Consider the following 21,814-nt stretch of genomic DNA (forward strand, 5'->3'; position numbering starts at 1 on the left):
TGCTGTTGGTAAGTCAGGATTCCCTGACTCCTATCCTGCACCCTATCCCTCAACATTCTCACCCCTATCCACTGGAAAAGGAGCCCAATGAGTGGCCTTGTCATCACCACCAACTCCCCTCCCATTCACAGAAATTGCTCTTCTGGGCAATAATCCACAGGCTGTGCTCTGCAGCTGGAGCCTGTGAACACCTTCCAGGAGGCAAGATCCCAGGGGCCAGGAGTCCAAGGGAAAGAGCAACCACCTGCATGTTTTGCTGTATCTGATTATTTTCAAAAAAATATTACAATGCTTCATATGTTCTTGGACAGCTCTCCAATATCCTGCAATTAGCCTTAAATGGATACACTCCACACAGAAAGATGGAATGAGGGTAACGCTGATCTGAGGGTGTAGAAAAACAAGTAAAACTATAGACTGAACTGGAAGGGAACTTTGAGATCATCCAGTTCGAATGCTTTGTGCAACAGATGAGAAAACATGTTCAAGGAGGGGTCATGGTTTGCCCCCATGTCACAGAGTGAGTCCGTAGCACAGACAGGACCTCTAGGTCTCAACTCCCAGCTCAGTGTTCTTTCAACTATACTCATCAGACATCTAGACCAGTTGGAAGAAGCATGCTGAAAGTTACTGATGAAGGAAATGGTGGGTGCTTCCAAGGCAGGGAAGCTTAACATCTGGCCAAAATGTTACAGACAAGGGTCAGTCACATGCTTTCCTTATATGGTCTTTCCACTGGGTTGTGTGTATCTGGAAACGCAATACAGAAGAAAAATTAATTTGAGCCTGTGTCTGGTCCACTTTGCAGAGGAAGGAGACAGTCACCTTTGTGATCTGGTTTGAGGAGTGCTGAAGAGGCTCTCCTGCCTCAGATGATCTTCCCCATCAGCCTGCTATTCCAGGTAAGTATTACCTTTCTTTGAGGTTGCCTTTAAAAGAGCCTTGGGATAAAAACACTAAAGACTGTTTCCAGCCACTGAAATCTTAGTATGAACTAGGCATATATTTGATTTACAGAGGTTTTATCAATTCACATTGAGGAAAGCAGTGAATAATGAAGCCAGGGGCCTGACCAAAGATCATGGGGTGTTTGGATTTCTTTAGAACTCTCCTGTCCATCTAGAGAAGGTACTCCTGCTTTGAAGATTAACTGCAGTAAGAAAATGTCCCAGAGACTTGGAAGGGGCCTAGAAATCCTGCCTCATACTGCAAGCTCCAGGAAGCTCTGTTGTGTGCATGCTTTAATCCTAATCACAGCCATCCAGAGGTGTCACTGGTCATGTCCTTGAACTTGTCACACAAAGAGTCCTCTCTTCACCTCTTTCTGCACCTGGATTCACAGCAGTCGCTCCTGTTCCTGGTCCCTGGGGTTAGTATAGTGGGGTACAGCTTACAAAACTCTCTCCCTGTACCTTGTAAGACCGGTAGAAGAGATAGTCTTATGCTTCTCATTTTACAAGTGGGAAACCTGTGGCCCAGGCAGATTAAGTGACTTGTCCAAAGTCACAAAAGCAATAGAGGTAATTGTCAAGTCAAACTGGAACCCAAGTGTTCTGTCTCCAAACCCTGTCTTCCTTCTCTACATTGGTATTTCCCAAAGTTTTCTCCACAGAGCATAAGTTCATTGAGAATCATGTTGGCAGAAAGAGGAATTCCATGATCTAATACGTATTTTCTTCTTTTTCTACCTCCCTTGTGGTGATACACTAGGCACATAAACATATTAGAGGCTCTGAGATGTAATCTGTATAACTCAGAGTTTTCAAAAAGTATTTATGAATAAGAAGAGTTCACATTAATTGAGTACTGTTCCAGGCCTTGTGCTAAGTATTTTACATGCAGTAGCTTATTCTATCCACCAAACATTCTTATGACCTCTGTGCTGTGCTTATTCTCATTTTACCAATGACAAAACCAAGGCCCAGGTGACTTGCCCAAGTTCACGCAGTAGGAACATGACCAGGAAGGTTCTTAAACCCAGCCATTTGATTCTATGCAACATTTGGCCACAAAAATTTTCTGCCCAGAAGCCCTCTTTATATCCCACAGAACCAGTCTCTTGCACAATCAATTTTGGGAAGGTAGTTCCCCTATTCACCAACTTCTTAACCATAACCTTGCCTTGTTCTCACTGCTTCATCTTTCAACACCCAGAATCACCCAGAAAATGGGTTACTTTCAACCACTGAGCAAAGAACTTACACACTGGAAAATAAGACAGATAGATATTTGGCTACAGGAGGAGAGAGAAAGGTGCAGAGAATATCAGCACTGTGCCAGGAAGGGAACCAGAAAGATGAGACATCACCAACCAAACAGGCCTGTTTCACACTTCTGCTCTACATGCTCAGAGGCAGAATCAGAAGAGAATTCTCAGTTGAATCAATCAAACTTGTCTTCTCTCTACCCAGCAGGGCAACTGGAGTGATATAGATCCACTGCAGGCCTGCTGCCGATTGCAATGCCAGGTAAATGGATCCCGTTGGGTCAGTTCAACTGAAAGCAGCATTGGAAACCACTGGATAGTGGTTCTGTCACTGGGTGTGCATGAACACACATGTGTACACACATGGATGTACCATACCAAAAGAGGCACTGACTAATGAGGTCAATTCAGTCAAACAACCAGTCAATTTAATGGAAAGAAAAAATGTAAGTCAAATTGACTGGTCAGTCAATTCAATCTAGTCACTCAGTCCATAGGAAAGCTCCAATAGATACAGCTCAGTTGTCTCTGGGGATATAGACAGCAATAATGGGGCCCATGACCCAGGAAGAGAGGTAAATTGCAACACAAAGAATTTAAGTTAAATGTCAGGGAAAGTTTTTTGACAATAAAGGGATGTCTAAATAGCTCCTTTGAAAGGAATTCACAAGCAAAAAAAAAAAGGAAAATTTTCAGTAGAGAAACAAAGCAGGAGAAAATATTTGCAACACGTAGGACAGATTAAGAGTTGATATCCCTCATATTTTTAAAGGCTTTTACAATCTGATATGAAAAAGACAACCCATGCAATAGAAAACAGCAAAGATGATGAACAGGTGAATCATTGCAGAAAATCTCTACTTGCTAACTTAGAATCACAGCAGAGTTTCTCAGAATGCAAACGGCAAAGCCATATACAACAATACAAAATACTCAAACTTACTAGCAGTCAGGGAAATGCACATTAATATAACAAGGAAATACTTTTTACCCTTCAGATTGTAAAAATAAAAAACATATAAGATTGCTAGTATTCAATATTGGTGAGCACCTCCTTACATTGCTGGTGAGAATGTGAATTATTTCAACTTTTTTCTGTTCTGGCAGTAGTTATAAAAATCTTAAATGCACGTTACACTTTGATCCAGCATTCTTACTGTGGGGAATATATTCTGCAGGATTAAAAGCATAAGTATATATGGAATGTAAAGCAGCATTTTATATATATATATATATATATATATATATATAATAGCACAAAAAAATGGAAACAACATAATATCTATCAATAAGGGGATGGTAGACTAAATTAAGGTACATCCATTTAACAGAATATTCTTCAGATTTTTAAAATCAGTTAGATCAATACTACTGACTTAGAGGAATTTCCATGACATATTGGTAAGTAAAAATAGGTTATAGAATAATGTATATAACACACTACTATATATAAAATAGATAAACAACAAGGACCTACTGTATAGCGCAGGGAACTATACTCAATATTTTGTTTTACATATACATAACTGAATCACTGCTATACACCTGACACTAGCACAACATTGTAAATCAACTATACTTCAATTTTAAAAATTAATTTAAAAAATTAAATTAGGGCTTCCCTGGTGGCGCAGTGGTTGAGAGTCCGTCTGCCGATGCAGGGGACACGGGTTCGTGCCCCGGTCCGGGAAGATCCCACATGCCGTGCAGCGGCTGGGCCCGTGAGCCATGGCCGCTGAGCCTGCGCGTCCGGAGCCTGTGCTCCGCAACGGGAGAGGCCGCGACAGTGAGAGGCCCGCGTACCGCAAAAAAAAAAAAAAAAAAAAAAAAAAAAAAAAAAAAAAAAAATTAAATTTAATTTAATTTAATTAAAAAAAGAATAATGTATATAGTGTGCTTTCATTTTTGCAAACCAAAAAAGGGGGAAAGCCTATGCATTTACATGTGCCTGTACATATAGAAAAGTATGGAAATACATACATCAAACTGATAAGATGTATTTCATTAGGAAGATAGAACTGGAGAAGGAAGAGGGGAAACAACTATTTTTTCCTCATACAATGCTTTACTTTTTGTTACAATGGAATATATTACATTTATGAAGTAGAAAATATTAGCATTTTTATTAATATAATGAAGGAAACATCACCTTTTTTAATTAGCAAAAATTAACGTGAAAATACTTAAGGCATTTTTGACTTTTAAAATACTTTATCCCAATACTCCAAGGTCTAGTAGGAAACAACAGATGACACTTTCCCATTCCTAGAACCATTCTGTGAAAATCCAAGAGAAAGAATCCTTTCTCCCCACTGATTAGAAGTTCTGTCACAGTGGAAGCTGGGCTCTTGGGAAACTATGCTGTGGAATGAGGGCCAGAGGCCAGTGCTGATGCCCGGCGTGTATGTTCATCACACAGGATGTGTGACTACAACTGAAATATAAAAACCTTGTTTCTTATGTGTCTCATAGGCCAATTCTAAAGGCATTTCCCCCAAAAAAGTCCAAAATATTTGGGCTCTAGTGGCTGCTTTGGTGTAAGCACGTTTCCCCAAGGTTGTTATTTGGAAGGACAGCACAATGACTTCAAAGTGATTCTCATCTGTTAGTGTAAAATGTTATGGTCTGTTGATATAAAAAACACAACAAAAGGGCAGTCTCATTTTATGGCCCCACCAATTCTGCTAAGTGCAATAACTACCTAACCATGGATATTTGCACCATTTAATTCAACCTTTATGGGAATTGCTCCATTTGTTTCGTGTGACTTATTGCAGAGCTATCCTGTCGTCAATGCACTCTCAGGGTCCTGAGCCCTGCATAGTGAAAGCCGACCTCATTTTGAAAGCCCAGAGGGTTTGGTGGTTACTACTTCTACTACCACCAGTACTGAGAGAGGCTACCATTTTTTTAGAGAGAGAATTATTCTTTAATTACAAAGCATGAATCTCTTACTAGATGATTCTTCAAAAGCTAAAAGAATATTCTTTAATTTTTTATTTGGGGGGAATAATATAAAATTGGAGAGGTTACCATTCTGAGTGCCTGTTCACCATGTGCCAGACATTGTGTCAAGTGACAAAGAAACTGAGTCACCAGGGGGTTAAGTAACTTGCCTAAGGCCATGCAGCTAGTATAATTTGGAGCTAGAGAATGAAACCAGTCTGATTCAAAAGGCTTTGCTCTCATCCTCTTTGTTATATGCCTTAAAGGGCCACAATGATCCCCCAGCTTCAGCTTTTAGTCCTATTCAGTCATTCATTCATACAATAATTCTACCAAATTTACTGAGCATCTACTATGTGTAAGCCATTGTGCTGGGGATACAGAGAAAAGCGAGATACCATTCTACTCATGACAAACTTATGTTCTGGCACATGATATAAGTAAGCGACCGTAAGTAAGTAATGTAGTATGACAATGTAATATACACCAGGAGCCAGGAGTGCTTGAGGAGCATGTATGAGGAGGCCCCTGTCCTGCCTGGGGAAGACAACTGTTTTAGGTCCGGAGAAGGCTTGATTGGAAAGAGACCATCTCAACATGTATAAAGGTCAAGTCATGGATCCTGACTTTTCTTTAGTATTTTTGTTAGGATCTAAAAAGTATAAGATAGAAGAAAGCACCTAAAAAGGAAAAGGTGGAAAGAGCCATGTGAAAAGAATACAATCTTCCCATTAAAAAAACTGAGAAACATTGAAGTACCTGAAATTAGTAATGATGTGGTTATTCATTAGGTACTTTCACTAACGCAATTAGAAATAAAAGCAAAGCACTTGATGTACTGCAAGCAGAGCAAAGCTATCAGAGCATGAAAGTTGCCTGAACTGCTTGAAATACGCAAACAGGTAACTGTGGGTCAGCTTTCTGACGTCTGATGTGTGTGAGAAAGATTCTCTATCAGGGTAAGTACTATCTGGGGTAGATTATTTGAAGTTTATTGTGAGAAAGAGAACTAAGTGTACAGCAGAATTTATTTTTTTAAATTACTTTATATTATCTTTTCTCAAAAAGACAATATTTAGAGATAATAATTGTTGCTGTTATTTTAATAAGAGGTTTTCTTTCATAAGGTAAAAAGGTAGTGGGTTATGTTAATCTAGCTGCTCTTAGTTTCACATTAGAAGATGACCACGGAGTGGGCACACAAGACCCAAATGTTCACCTAAGCCAAAAATCCTTGTCATTACCATGGATCTAAGCAGACAGAGGGGTCAATTTTGCTCAGGAGGTTAATGAGTGCTGTGGAGGAGAGCAAGGGTGTGAGTATGGGCTCATTAGATTGAGCCAGGTATAGAAGAAGAAAAAGGAACCAGCTACACCCTGCCAGCAATAAGTCAGTGAATACCAACTACGTGAAGAATGGTTTGCCATCAGCTTCTAGACTAAGTCATGCCGAGAACAAGGGATGACTTGGAATCCATAGCTCATATGGAAAACTTTCTGCTCATCTATTGCTTCAGGAGACCTTCTCTCTAGGATCTCAGTAACTTGGTTGGACTTGCAGTTCAATTCCTTCTGCCATTTGAGAGAGAGTGGAGGGGGAGAATGTTGGAAATAGCCAACGTATACCAGTTATCTATTGCTGTGTAACAGATCACCCCAAAACTTGATGACTTAAAACAACAATCACTTATTTGGCTCATAATTTTGTGGGTCGCCTGAGTGGTTCACTGGGCTAGGATTAGAGGGAGGCAAGTGAAATGCCTAGGGCACAACATTTAAGGAGGCACCCACTCCATAGGGTTGTGCAATTGTCAACTCTGTACTTGCATGATCCTAAGAGTGAGTGCCTCCTTAAAATTTGTGCTGTAGGCACTTCACTTGCCTCACCCTAGTGCCTGCCCTTGATGATTCTTCTGATCTGAGCGAGCTGGGGTGATCTCTGCTGGGTTCTTTCATGCTGTGGTATAGTGGTCAAGTTGTGAGTCGGCTAACAGCTAGGTGATCTAAAATAGCTTCACTCACATGCCTGGCATTTGGTAGCCTATTGACAGGGGCAATAGGGGTGACTGGGCCCCATATTTCTCTTCATTTGGCAGGCTAGCACAAGCTTCTTCACCTGCTGTCCTTTTACAGATTCCTGTAAGAAGTGAAGGAGAGCAAGTCCCAATGTGTGAGCGATTTTCAAGTCTCTGCTTGCATTACATCTGCTACTTGTTCCAATGGCCAAAACAAGTCACACAACCAACCCCAGAGTGCGTGTGGAAGGAGATTATACAAGGGCATGGAACAGGGAGATATGAACAAATTGAGACCATTACTATACCACAATGTCCAACAGTAAATTACAGAAATGAAAAAGAATGGCTGTGGTGAATGCATCAACTGAATAAATAAGCAATTTGTAATCAGGAGAGCACCAGGGAAGGATTCTCTCCAGACTGCATCTCCAGACTGCCAGTCAGGAAGGAACTTCCTCGTTGAAGAAGTGAGATTGCATTGATGCAGCCTATGCATTCCTCAGAGTTTCAAACATAGGCTTTCCAAGAACCTGTCCCATGTGTGACTTGTTCCCTAAATGTCTATGTGGTGAGAACCCAGAGCAGGACGTCTCCAACACTCCCACAGGGCACACACCACAAGAGAAATTGGGGATTCTATCCACAGAAATTCCTCCTCGGGGAGAGGTTGAGAATCCTTGTTTTAGAGGAAAAGCAACCTTAATTCCTACCCCTAAATACATAAACACCATTTTGCCATTGGATGTAAGCACTACTTCTGTTTGAAACTCAACTGCTCTCCAAATCTGCCTCTAGTTACATAAAAAAAAGTTACCATTTTCCTAATTGGTTATGGATAGAATTTGGCAAATAAACCAATAAAAATATCTGGACATTTACTACTCCTTTTAACCTCATCTCCTATTTAGCTAACCCACTCCAGTTCTATCTGGAATTGGGAGCCTGACACAGCCAACCACATTGCCCCAAATCTGTCTTGTAGCAACTCTATGGCCATTTTGACAATGAGAAAAGATCCTTTGCTCTTGTCTTGGGAACTCTGAAGAGTTCTGAAGAGCATATTCCTTGCCTGCTAGGAGCTTCCAAACACCAACAACACTGATGTGTGTAAACAGGAGGACAAGGGAACAATGGTTGGATGATTGTGGAATCAGTCACTTTACATGGTATACAAGCCTATCTCAAAACAAGCCAGTTGGAGCAACTGTCAAAGACAGTTCTTCTCCAAAGTGTCAGCAGTCTCAGTCACTCATTCTTTCCCTGGAAATCATTCCAGACAAAAAGGATCTGAGATGCTCATTTTCACTTGGTGGAACCAGAGAGCACATTATTCACTGGTGAGATGAGCTGACTGTATTTTAACAATTTACAGTTATTCCCCAGGCAGATCATCAAAATGCAGCTGTTTGGGGGTAATTATGGGAAATGTATTCAAATACACGTGAGATGGGTCATCTTCAGATGAAAGACCAGGGAACTGAGTTGGGGCTTATTTGTGAATATGCACAGGAGCGTTGTTTGAAGAAAACTCCCAAACTGTTGGCTTAACGAGGAATCTCAAGCAGTAATGGGAGCACTGGGGAAAAGAATGTCTCAGACCTTACATCACACACAGCTTGCCCAGGAGGTAGATCAATTTCATCAAGAGCCAGCTCATTCTCTAAAACATTAGGTATTTTCCTGCTGTTATTTAGGAGCAACTTTTCCCTTTCACCATATCTTGACTGTAAATGAGAAAGATAAATAAGCTCTTTTGAAACTGAAGGCAATTCATTCTAGCATCCAACATTTCCAAAAGCGTTTCCATGACCTTCCCTATGATCCCTAACGACATTGCTCACCCTAGGACAAAACATTCATTTAAGGAGCAAGGTTCTACATCTGCTTTTTGTATGCTCACACTGATTTAATGGGCTTTGATGGAGTTACCTCTAAATTTTTGAAACGCAATTGGTTTTGGTCTCAATTGGGTGTGGAGGAAGGTGACACCACTAAGACGTTAGATTTTATCAGGATAATGATCCTCTAGCCTGCTCTTTGGGAAGAAGAAAAGTCATTGGATTGTAGCACGATTACACAAGGGCAGTTAATGTTGGGTTTGAACACTAAGCAGAGGAGTTTGGGCCGAGCTTACCCTCCCACAGACACTCTCTACTCCATTTATACTGATTATCTCATTGTCATCCTAACGTCTATGTTTCTCATTACTATATTTCCTATGCTGTTTCTCTACCTGGAAATACTTTCCTCTGTTTCCTTTGCCTATCAAAATCTTAATAGGTTTTTGAAGCCTAGATCAAATCCAATATCTTCTGAAAAGTCTTCCTTGTCTGCCCCCAGACTAAGGACATCTCTCCCTTTTCATCATCAATAACACCTACACTAGCACTTGGTTGTGTACCTCTTGTATTGTTCTGCGCCCATTTCATAAGTATTAGCCCTTTCTCCCTAAATGGATTCTAAGATCCTCAAAGGCAGGAACCACATATGTTATGTTGCTCATGAAATACTATCTTTCAATACACACACAGTGTCTATAAGATCATCTCGTACGAAGCAAACAATAAATGTTTGTTAATTATCTATGTGTCAGTGGGAAGTCAATAAAGTGTCTTGAGTATGTCTTTTAATGAAAGCAAAGTCCTCAGAATTGTTCTGAGGCAAACTTAAAGAAACAAAACATATCAGATTGTTTCCATGGCTGATAAATAATATTCCAAAACAATTAGCTAAATTAATTCACCCTACATGGAGAATTTGTGGAGAGGTGGCTACTCTGAGGGAGAGTGACGACTTCTGTTTTTACCTGTACGTGTAGTATTTTGGTTGAATAATTAGTTAAGTGACTGGGGTTTATGAACTATTATTTTCTACTTTTCAATCAGTGGTTAAAATGTCAGATATAACCTCAGTGGTGAGACAGCCATAGAGCCAAGCTAGCCCAGTGAGAATGAGCAGTGTCACCACAGCAAGGACGGCAGCATGGGGAGATCAAAAGAACCCTGAACCGGGGAATCAGGAAAGCCAAGTTTGAGTTTAGTCTCAAATCGAGCTGGGTGATTGATGGATTGGGCCCTTTACCTCTTTGAGTCTGAGTTTCCTCATCTATAAAAAGATGACAAATATCCCAAAAAGACTGTAAGAAGATAAGAGTCACCACATCTTAAAACTGGCTGAGACAAGGTCTGAGCAGACAAACAAACAAACAGCAGGACATTTTCTTTGCCAATTCTGGGCTGCACCACAGTTACAGCACACTAGGTGTAGCCGATAAGCATCGAGAACTGTCCGCTGCTGTAGAGTTCATCCATCTGACAAGGCCAGGCGTACTGTGCCTTACGAACCCAAGCTGTGTTGAAAGCCAAGCCAGTGTTTATCACTATCTCAGTTCACCCGCATGTCATCCAAGTCTCTCATGGAAGAGGATGTTCTTTTCAAGCAAGAAATTTTACTGAATGCCATAAATATAAGCTGTCACCCCACTTCAAAGTTTTCAGGTTTGGTGTTGCTTACAACACTTCTCTTTCAGGGAGAAATTCAAATGCTCTCCAATTGCATAGGCTGTGTTTTCTCACTGTGTTGGGGGAACAGAGAGATGAAGGTTAATTACTTTGGTCAGACAAAGAGTATTGAGGCCAAATGAAGACACTACCGACAACCTACAGAAAATGTTAATGGAATGAACGGGTTAAGTCAGCATTTTAAAAATTCATACTGTTATTCATTTAACAAATGTTTTCATGAGTAGATACTCTGTCAGGAGTTGTGCTACGTGCTGCTTCAGGAGAGGACAAAGTAAGGTTCTCCTTCTCCATCCAGAATCCTGTCTCCCATTCTGACGGCCTCTCCTGGATGCCATGGTTAAGATGCTGGAGAGATTAGGGCTGTAGTTTGACCTCCTTGGAACTTTAAGTCAAAACCTCACAACTCATACCAGGGTAACCCATCCTAGAGGGGAAACCCTCACACTGCAGTCTTCATCAGATTTCTCAGTCATCAGAGACAAGGTGCACAAATAGTAAAAAGAGACACATTAAAAAGGACGTGAGAAAAGCAAGCAAAAATGATACTAAGAACGTAAATAGGGGGAACAAAAAATAGCCATGAAAATCACATTAGTCAGCCTCAAAAATGTCAGATGAGTCAAATTTTCCATGAACTTTCATAGACTATATGATACTTCTTTCCGCAGCCAAAGCTGGTGTCCTTGGACCTCCAAGGCTCTAATTCATTGTGGGAAGGCCCAGGGGTAACCATTAGGGAGCTGGAAACCCCTTAATTGAGTCAATGTTAGTCTCTAAGAACAGGAGAAGGAATCTTCTGCAGAGACTCAGTAATCATTTGTTTAATGGTCCCGTTGTAGGCACTGGGGGATCTAAAATGAGATCATGGGTGCCCCACAGCTGGAAAGAATATTAAAAACTGGTTATCCAGAGGTGAGTGACACTTGGAAATCCAGGTAGAAAACCAATATCCAGGATATATGTTGGCAGATAGCTGGGCCCCAACCACTGTGTTAGGGGTTTATGACAGGATTCCTGTCCCAAGAGCACATAGACAGAGTAGAACTAGAGGTACTAGATAGTTAAACAAGACAAAATGAGTAATCAGGAAATAAGGCTGCAGGGCAGTTACAGCTGGAACACAAAGTCGGGTCTCGCCTAAAACAAGGTTAACCTAATGCCCTTTCCCAGAGTATCAGACTAGGAGGCTGTTAATCCTCCCTGACCAAGGCTGGGATTGGTCCTTGAGAACAGATGGAGCCGAAGCCTACAGGAGGAAAGCAAGTAGCCTCAGCTCTGGGAAGAGGAGAATATAGAGTCTCCGAAGCAGAGAGCATTTGATACTCAGAGTCCTGCCATCTGAGAGGAAGCTAATAAAAATAATCCAACCAAGGTTTTATTGGCTAACTGTGTCATCCTTTTCCAGAGCACATTTATATTTTAATCCAAGATAAGAAATAAGTAGAGTGCCTATGTAAATATATTTCTGGATGGAGTTGGTGGTAGGGAGTGCAGAGTGCAGGAAGAAACCTAGTGGACCTAAATGTCACGTGGTCTAGGTGTCCCAGAGGTACAAACTGCCTATTTTATATAAAGGAGGCATCTGAAGTTTTTGCCTGGATTGCATCTTGAGACGATATGCTGGGAAGATGGACCTTTTTAGAGTTGAATTCACTTGCCCACCCCTACATCCGAGAGAAAAAGAAGGCATGGAGCAGAGGGTAAGGTCCACCCACAGAATTGAAAGCAACCACCTGAAGTCCATCTGGACTTGGGTTTTCCATTTGAGGAGTCAGAAACAGTTGACCAGAAACTATTACATAAGAAGTTGTAAATTTTACAACTTGGCTCCACGTTTGCTATTTGTGCTTGTTCTCTTGTAGTGATTAGCCTTCAAACCTGTCGAGCAAACTTTTTCTATAAATTATCAGATAGTAAATATCTCAAGCCTTAAAGGCCATCTGTAGTCTCTTGTCACAACTACTCACCTCTGCCATTATAGTGCAAAAGTTGTCACAGCCAATACGTAAACCAGTGGGCGTGGCCGTGTTCCAATAAAACTTTATTTACAGAATGCCCAGATTTGGACAGGGGACTATAGTTTGCCAGCCACAGCTCTAGACCCTCAAATGGCGGAGGGTGAGGGGCCAGAAGAATCAGCAGAGGTGAGGGGCCAGTGCAATTGCCATCAACTCTGCAACCAGGTTTAGGGGGAAGAAGTCCAAGCTGGGCAGCTATGGAAGAAAGGGAAATAAGCAGAGACTTCAGGTCCTGCTGCTACAAGGGAAGAAAGGATTTCAGAAAGTAGGTCTGGCTCTTAGAAGAGACACTGAGTTTGAGCAGTGGAAATCCTTGCGTGGTGCTCTCTGGTGGTGCCTCTGAAATCACAGCACACAACTACTTCCTCTATTTGTCCACATGGCCAATTCTGGAATGGACAAAATGTAGGTGAAAGAAAAGTGAAGGAGGAAAGTAAACTCAAGGGAGCTTGGGAATAAAGAAGCCTGACTTTTTCTTATTCAAACAGCTTAGGCAAGAAAAGACTGAGAGTGCCTAGGACCCTGGCATAGGGCCGTGAGGGCTATGGGGAGATTTGAAAATGCAGGTCATAGTTATAGCAGTTAAAGGAGTAACTAGCAGTCATTAAAAGAACTCTTCTTGAGGTCTGAATTGGACTGTTGAATTTTTCTTGAACTGCTTTGAGTGTACACACGTTACACTTTGTCCTCCAGGGCTCTCCGGGACTAATAAGTGTGCAAACCAACTCCGAACTACACGTATAATGCAAAATAGATTTATTCGGGTGAAGCAACTTGTATATATGCTTCGAGGTAGTCTATTGGGACATTTTTCTCAACTGTGCCCTGCAGATAACAACTAGATCCTAGACACATAGTCAAATTTTGTAGAATCCAACAATAGTCCCCATGGGAATAAAAACTATTTCTCACTGTGTCTTGTGACATCTTAGCAGACACTCAAAGGTGAAAGGCACTTAAAAGACAAAAGATTTGTTATCCCAACCCCAAACTTAGTCTGCTCCAGGTCAAAACGATCTGATCTTGCTTCTTCTGAACTCTCTCCAGAAAGAGAAAGGCACACCCAGGAGGACTGTTCCAACTTAGTCACAACCATGGGGTAAGCCAACTAAGTAACTTAGGAGGAGGGGGAAGGGAGGTTTACAAAAACACACCCTCGAGCATGTGTGTTCACTCTGGAGCCAAAATGAATCCGAAGAAGAATGAACTCTTCATTTTCCAGTTAGCTCTCATTAGGTTTTCTCTCTTTTGCTGTGTGAGCAGAAGACAGTCTCCCTGGTGAATAAGAAAGGCTTTAAACAGAATCTAGACAGAGCTCATGAATCAGACATGATGGAAAATCGGTGACTCCAATTCATTAACCCAGGACCGTGACCCATCAATGGCAGAGAACTAGAAATTCTACTCTGTTGGTTTATGGGGCCATCTGAATAAGCTGGGACGATTTAGAAACACTGAGCCTTTTCAAATACACTCAGCTCAATCATGTGTCTGTAGATTTGGCCTAAGTCTAAAGAGACTCCATCTATTGCAAATTTGTTTGCACAATTAGAGACATGCTTGTGTATGTTATGAACCATATTTCAAATATGGCTCTCCTTATACCAAGACCATATCTACAAAAATAGTCAACTGTTTTGATTGAATTGACCAGGAACAATTTAGATGTGTTCTACCTGCTAGCTGAGATTCAACTAATAGTACTGTTTCCACATTTAAATGACCTAAATAAAAAAGTATTCAATGATAATAGCAACAATTTACCATAGGGTCCTGCATCTTAGACCAAAACACAAGTCCGTCCTTTCTTCTCCTTCTTCCTCTTTTTCTCCCTGCCAAGAAACTAACAACCTTGAGTGGCTAGGCAGTTTTCAAGCATTAGTGCTGATAATTAACAACTTTGATATCAATTACAAACCAGTGTTTTTAATCAAAAAGTGGTCTAGTTTATTAGTGGAAATTATGTTAATAGTTGTGTCGGATTGGCTTAGAGTCAGAATTGGGCATGGTCCATAACACGTAGGTAGAAAAAACAGGCAAATGTCAATGTCTTGGTTGATACATGTCTTGACTCCTCATATCATGTCTGGTGTCCTGGTTTCCCCGAGGAGGAGCTTCAACCCTTTATTGACCTGTATCTATCTTCTGGATTGACTGGTCAGGAATAATTTGCTCATCATTATCTATTTGATAACCATTCTCAGGGCTGTTCTGGTGACTGAGTCTATGGCAGTCTCCACTTGGCTTTGACCCTTTTACTGACTTTGGGGTCTCAGCCTAAGTTTTCGATCGTGGCTTAGTAACTCTGACCCCTGACTGGGCGGGACCCTGGACTGATTTCTCCTGGAAACTTCATTGGGTGTCCTATTTTCTAACCTTGTTCCTGCTATCTTCATTTGGGGAAAAGATTGATCTTCTGATGTTTAGCATGAGAAAAATGTTTGATTCTATGGTCTTGACAAGAAAAATTCCTTCTGCTATGGTCTGGAGTTCTCAGCTATAAATTGGGGATAGTAATGCCTATTTTGCTTGGCTGTGATGAAGATTAATGAGACCATTGCATAGACTGAGGCTGAATGCATGTTTCAATTCAAACAATGTTTACTGACAGCCTACCACGTGCCAGACACTGACAGTTACAAAGATGTAGAGAAGGACTCTTGGGTTAATGGGTGAAGTATCCACGTATACAATGTGATAAGCAGAGTGCTGTGAGAGCCCAGAGAAGAAAGGACAGCTAACTGCCTGGGAAAGTTTGAGGTGGGCTATGAGGAATATAATTTTGGCAGGTAGAGAGGAAGGAAGTCGGGTGGGGTTAACTGGGGAGTATATTCCAAACACAAGAAACAATTCAAAGCAAGACAGGGCTGGATTCAAAGCTTTAATGGCACTAAGCACTTGAAAGACATATAGTGCCTCCTTCCATATGCCATTCAAAATAAACATTCTTTATAAGGAAGTATAACTAAGTTCTGAATTTTCCTAAGAAATAATAAACACTTCTATAGTTCTTACTGTGTCCCAGGCACTGTTGTAAGCATTTTACATTTGTTAATGCATTTAATCTTCATAATAATCCTATGAGACAGATATCATTATTATCCTTCATTTTACAGGTGAAAAAACTGGGGCTCATAGAGGTTAAGCAATTTGCCCAAGGTGACACCGCTGGTAAGTAACAGAGTCAGGATTTTGACCCCAGTTTATATTCTTAATTGCTATGCTATACAGACTCTTCAAGATGATATGTCTCTCTCTGTCTCTGTCTCTGTCTCTCTTCCTTCCTCCCTCCTTCCTTCCTTCTTTTCTTTCTTCTGAGAAATGAAATATCAGCAAATTGGCCCTTGTATCCCCTTTGCTTTTCCTAAACATTACTTTAGACTTTATGTAAGTGTATGAGTGCTTCTCAAACTGGGATATGTGCCATTATACACAGAGGGTACGTGAAGTTAGAGGATAAGCAAGGCTCATCTTCTTGGAGCACCAATTTTATTCAGACACATATGGTTATATGGAGCTAAAATTTACTGAGCACTTAATACGAGTCAGGCATTTAGTCCTCAAAATAACCACATGAGGTGGATGATATTATTATCCTCACTTTAGTGATGAGGAAACTGAGGCTTATAGAGACTAAGTAACTTGTCCAAGGTAATAGTTAATAATCAGTGGAGACAGCCCAACTTGAAGGTTAACTTAAAGCCTGGTCTCACCGATGCCAAGTACTCATAACCACTATGCTCCACTTGTTTAAAACACAGAGATTTAGGGGTTGAGAGTGCACCTGCCGATGCAGAGGACACGGGTTCGTGCCCCGGTCCGGGAAGATCCCACGTGCCGTGGAGCAGCTGGGCCCGTGAGCCATGGCCGCTGAGCCTGCGCGTCCGGAGCCTGTGCTCCGCAACGGGAGTGGCCACAACAGTGAGAGGCCCGCGTACTGCAAAAAACAAACAAACACAGAGATTTAGTAGAAAATAAAATTCAAATGCATAACACTTTGAAGAAATATCAAACTTGTAGCCAGCTACTTTAGGCTACAAACCCAGATCCCACTGATAGGGTAAAAATTCACTGTCTTTAGCCACTATGGCTACTGCTGTAGGGGAAAATGAGAAGCCCTCCTAAAAGTGAACATACCCAGAATTGGAAGAGACTGGTGGATTCAATGGGCCCCATTCATATTGACTAACAGAGATTGTCTTGTGAACATCTAATTCTGCTTCCCTGTACCATTGGGGGGTCTCAACATAAACAGATGACACACGCAAAAACAGGAGAATTCGAGAAATGTTGAATAAGGAGCTATTTTTCCCCCAGCTTCACTGAGATATAATTGACACATAAAAGGGGCTATTTATATAAAAGTGGACGGGTTATAGGGGCCACATCATGGATAGTGCAGTAACTCAGAGCTAGTAGCAGCGAAGCTATTAGCAGCCCTAAACCTGAAGGCACAAGGTAAAGGATGGCTGCTGGAAGGCAGAGGAGAAGGTGGTGTGGAGAAGTCTGCCTTGAGAGGAGCAGTGACCTTGGTTGAGGGACACAGCCATCCCTAGGAAACCTCACAGTGAGAGAGCCAAGGGAATCAATACTCTGATCTCCCTCTCCTCCTTCCCTCTGACCTCCTGTGGGAGTTTCCTATTAGCCAAACTCAGCCAGATGCCAGAGGGCAAGAGAAATCCTTGATGTAATCATACAGTTCAGATTTCAGAGGGCAGAGAGCAAGGAAGAAAAGGGCGAAGAGGGGATTTAGAAAGGGCAAATAGAAGACATCCCACACAGTTCCCCTGTGACAGCACTGTGGCAATGGCGACCTACAAGAATGTCCTGGGCTTCCCTGGTGGCGCAGTGGTTGAGAGTCCGCCTGCCGATGCAGGGGACATGGGTTCGTGCCCTGGTCCGGGAGGATGCAACATGCCGCAGAGCGGCTGGGCCCGTGAGCCATGGCCGCTGAGCCTGCACGTCCGGAGCCTGTGCTCCGCAATGGGAGAGGCCACAACAGTGAGAGGCCCGCGTACCGCAAAAAAAGAGAATGTCCTGTTACCTCTTTCTGCTGATACCATGCAGTCTCAGTAGAAGTTACCTCCGAGAGATCATTGTAGAGCTTAGATACTAAAATTCACAGTGTATTAATTAAGAAATTGCTAGCTATTCTAATACATAAACTCCAAATTCTCAATGCCATAACACAGTAAAAGTAGTTCCCAGTCCAGTGTGAGTGTTCCTAATTGTGGAGGGCTCGCGTGGACATTGAAGACCCAGATCCTTCCATCTCATCCTTCTGCCCTCCCCAGGGCCCTGCGAGTTCTCTCCATTCAGCTGGTAGATAGGGAGATGGACTAAAGTCACTGCTTTTTAACTACTTTGGCTTAAAAATGACACAAAGCAATTCCTCCAAAATTCAATTAAATGTGAGATGTCCTCATCTAGCTGTGAGATGGGGCTGGGAAATGCAGTCCCAGTCCCATGGTCCCTCTAGATGTGACAGAGGCTGGAAATGCAGTTCTTGGCTGGATAGCCACTATCCAACAGCAACACTATAGCATGGAATGGGAGCAGGAAGCTTTGGGAATCATTTAGACATCTTTGCCACAGATAGCTCCACAGACTGATATAAACTTAAGTTCTTCATACAGACTCACAGATATCCTATCAACCATTTAATCAAGCAGTTATTTCAGACTGTTCTGTGGTAGATGCTATGTGGGAGGAAAAGGGAGTATCAGGCATGGTAACTACCCTTAAACGACTTAAAGTGTTTGCAGAAGCATCCAGGTAAAAAAGCTAAAATTGAATAAATTATTCAACTGTTTGCCCATTCCATGTGCTTGATACTGTGGAAGCATAAAACATATGAATGATTGATTCAAGTTATTCCTGTTTTTCATCTAGATATTTGCAGTCTCTCCACACAGACTCAAATAATTGTATCACTCTGATTAAAACTGGTCCATCAGTTTTGTTAAACTACCAGTAAACTGTTTGGTTATTCAGAAAATACAGTCACACATTTTGTCTGTAGCTGGAGCAACAGACTTGCGTCCCCTAGTCACTACAGACTAGCCCCCTCATCCCACCTCAGTATCCTCAGGCCATTCATTTAATCCCAAGGAATAGTTATGAAGGTGCCTAATTTTATTATCTCATGGAAAGAAAAGAATTCCAATTAGTTACATGTAATTTTACCCCAAGGTTCCAACCTCTTATTCAATTTCTATTGATTGAGGCTTTTTTCTTATTTCCTTCCACACATCCTTTAAGGGTACCTTCTTTATTTTATTCTTTGAGATTGAATTTTGTTAAAAAGGGCAGTGACACACAGGTCAGGTTTGCTTTGTAAAAGCCAAAAGCCGCCTGGCAAAACAATTAGCAAGGGGACTGTGAGAAAGGCTGGAATCCACAGATATAGACAAACATCTGCATTCCTGACATGCCAATCTCATGTTTTGCTGGGGGAAAAAAGTTACACTTCTAATGATGTGAATATGTGAAAATATTCTTTCTCCTTTAGATCAAGAAAAAGCTGTAATAGGTTTTAAAATAAATAAAGCAGCAGCTACTGCCTGGCCTGCCAATGAAGACATGGAGAAGTCTACATAAAGAGCCTGGATAATTGAAATCCACAGTTATTTTTAAACCTTAAAAAATTAGCCTGCCAAATTTTCAACCTCCTCCTCTACCCAGCCAAGAGCTGCTCACCAGAAGCAAGACCAGCTCCTTTAAATTGCACCTCCTTTTCCTGGCCTTTCAGGCTATGGATTTATGCTAGAAGGAGAGCTTGGAGCTGACTACAAGTCCTAGATCATGGGGAGACTACCATTGCTACAGCCATATAGTACTGATCAGATAGAATCAAAATAAAACATCTTAGAGAATTCACTGGACATGGCTTTGTGACTGGCCACACTTCCTCTAGTACAGCCTTAAGCTACTGTGTGGTAGGGAAGAAGGGATTCACGCCAGTCCAGCAGCCAATCTTGTGCTTATGTAGAACAGGTGGCCACTTAGGGAATGTTCTTTCAGTGTTCCAGGAAGGCCCTTTTGCCCAAACTAACTAGTCTTCCCTCTTTCTGTGCTGAAATTCTCTTAACAAAGCCAAGATCTCCCTTTCACAGGTAGAAGTAAAATGAAAATACTAACCCCATGAGAGAGCCGGGAACACCGACGTCCACCAGATCTCTGAATGACGAGATTAAGAGAAAAAGAAGACCTGGGAGCTCAGAGACCATGCTTTTCAGATTTCCCCTTCAAACTCATCAATTTGCCTGAGGAAGGAAGTGTAAAAAGAAGATTCAATTCAGGTAGTGAGAAAGGCAACCTAGACAAGCAAGGCCCTAAGATCCTGAAGGGTTGCCAGAGCCAACTCCGATGCTTTCAAGTTTCAATTCTGGAAAATTCTCAACCATTAAAATCATGCCTCCTTGTTTGGGATTAACAGATACTACTGTATATAAAATAGATAAATAACAAGGACCTATTGTATAGCACAGGGAACTATACTCAACATCTTGTAATAACCTATAATGGAAAAAAATCTGGAAAAGTATATATATATATATATATATATATATATGAATCACTTTGCTGTACACCTGAAATTAACACAATTGTAAGTCGGCTACACTTCAATTAAAAAATAATAAAATAAAATAAAATTATGCCTCTTCATTATCCCTATTTTCTCTTCCTGGAACTCCTATTTGATAAATGTTGTAACTTCTCATTCTATCCTTCATATCTCTTTCATATTTTCTCTCTCTTTCGCTCTCTATCCTGCATTCTAGGTAATTTCCTCATTGAGAGATCTCATTGAATGAAATCTCTCATTCAATTCAGTAATTCCCCCTTCAGTGATATCTAGTCTATTGCTGTATGTATCTACTGAGGTTTGGTGTTCAATAATATATTTTACAAATTAACTTTATTGAGGTATAAAGTACATGCAATAAAATGCACCCATTTAAATGTGTGGTTTGATGACAGATGTATATATTCATGTTAACAGTCACTCCAATCAAGATATAGAACATTTCCATCACACCAGAAAGTTCCCTCATGTTCCTTTGCAGTCCACTTCCCTCAAGTCTAAAGCAACCACTTGGGACTTCCCTGGTGGCACAGTGGTTAAGAATCCATCTGCCAATTCAGGGGACACGGGTTCAATCCCTGGTCCGGGAAGATCCCACATGCCGCGGAGCAACTAAGCCCGTGCGCCACAACTACTGAGCCTGCGCTCTAGAGCCCGCAAGCCACAACTACTGAGCCCATGTTCCACAACTACTGACCCTACAAGCCACAACTACTGAGCTCACGTGCCCCAACTACTGAGCCCACATGCCTCGAGCCCATGCTCCACAACAAGAGAGGCCACCGCAATGAGGAGCCCGCGCACCACAACGAAGAGCAGCCCCTGCTCACCACAACTAGAGAAAGCCTGCGCACAGCAACGAAGACTCAACGCAGCCACAAAATTAATGAATTAATTTTTAAAAAGATAATTGGAGAATATTAAAAAAAATAAAGCAACTACTAACGTTCTTTATATATCATAGATTACTTTTGGCTGATCTAAAATATGATATATATGGAAGCATACAATCTGTATTCTTTTGTGTCTGGTTTCTTTTGTTCAGTTTACTGCTTTTGAAATTCACACGTTACTGGCAGTATCAGAAATGTATTCCTTTTTATTACCAAGTAGTATTCCATTTATGGCTATGCCACAGTTCATCTATTCACTAGTTTATGGACACTTAGATTGCTTCCAACTTTTAGCTATTACAAATAAAGCTGCTATGAGCATTTGTATGCAGGTCTTTGTGTGGACATATGTTTTCATTTCTGTTGTGTAGTTACCTCCAAATGGAATTGCTGAATCGTGACTAGGTGTACGCTTAACTTCATAAGAAACCGCCAAACTATTTTTAAAAGTGGCTGTGCTGCTTTAATATGCACCTGTAATGTAAGAGAGTTCTGGTTGCTCTAAAACCTCAACTACATGTGTTTTTGTCGACTGACAAAAATTTTTTTTTAATTTTAATTTTATCCATTCTAGTGGCTGGGATTTGGTATCTCACTGTTATTTTAATTAGCATTTCCCTA

The 21,814-nt window shown here is 41.3% G+C and overlaps 1 long non-coding RNA gene across 1 annotated transcript; it reads left to right on the forward strand.

The window, feature by feature from the left end:
* The first annotated feature begins 598 nt into the window (after positions 1-598).
* LOC141277621 (uncharacterized) lies at positions 599-21,459 on the forward strand. Its single transcript, XR_012329286.1, has 4 exons — positions 599-902; positions 2,412-2,468; positions 15,829-15,883; positions 20,718-21,459. It is a non-coding gene; the product is annotated as an uncharacterized lncRNA (long non-coding RNA).
* The last annotated feature ends 355 nt before the right edge of the window (positions 21,460-21,814 follow it).

This window comes from Tursiops truncatus, chromosome X, assembly GCF_011762595.2.
Source record: "Tursiops truncatus isolate mTurTru1 chromosome X, mTurTru1.mat.Y, whole genome shotgun sequence".
NCBI classification, from domain to species: Eukaryota; Metazoa; Chordata; class Mammalia; order Artiodactyla; family Delphinidae; genus Tursiops; species Tursiops truncatus.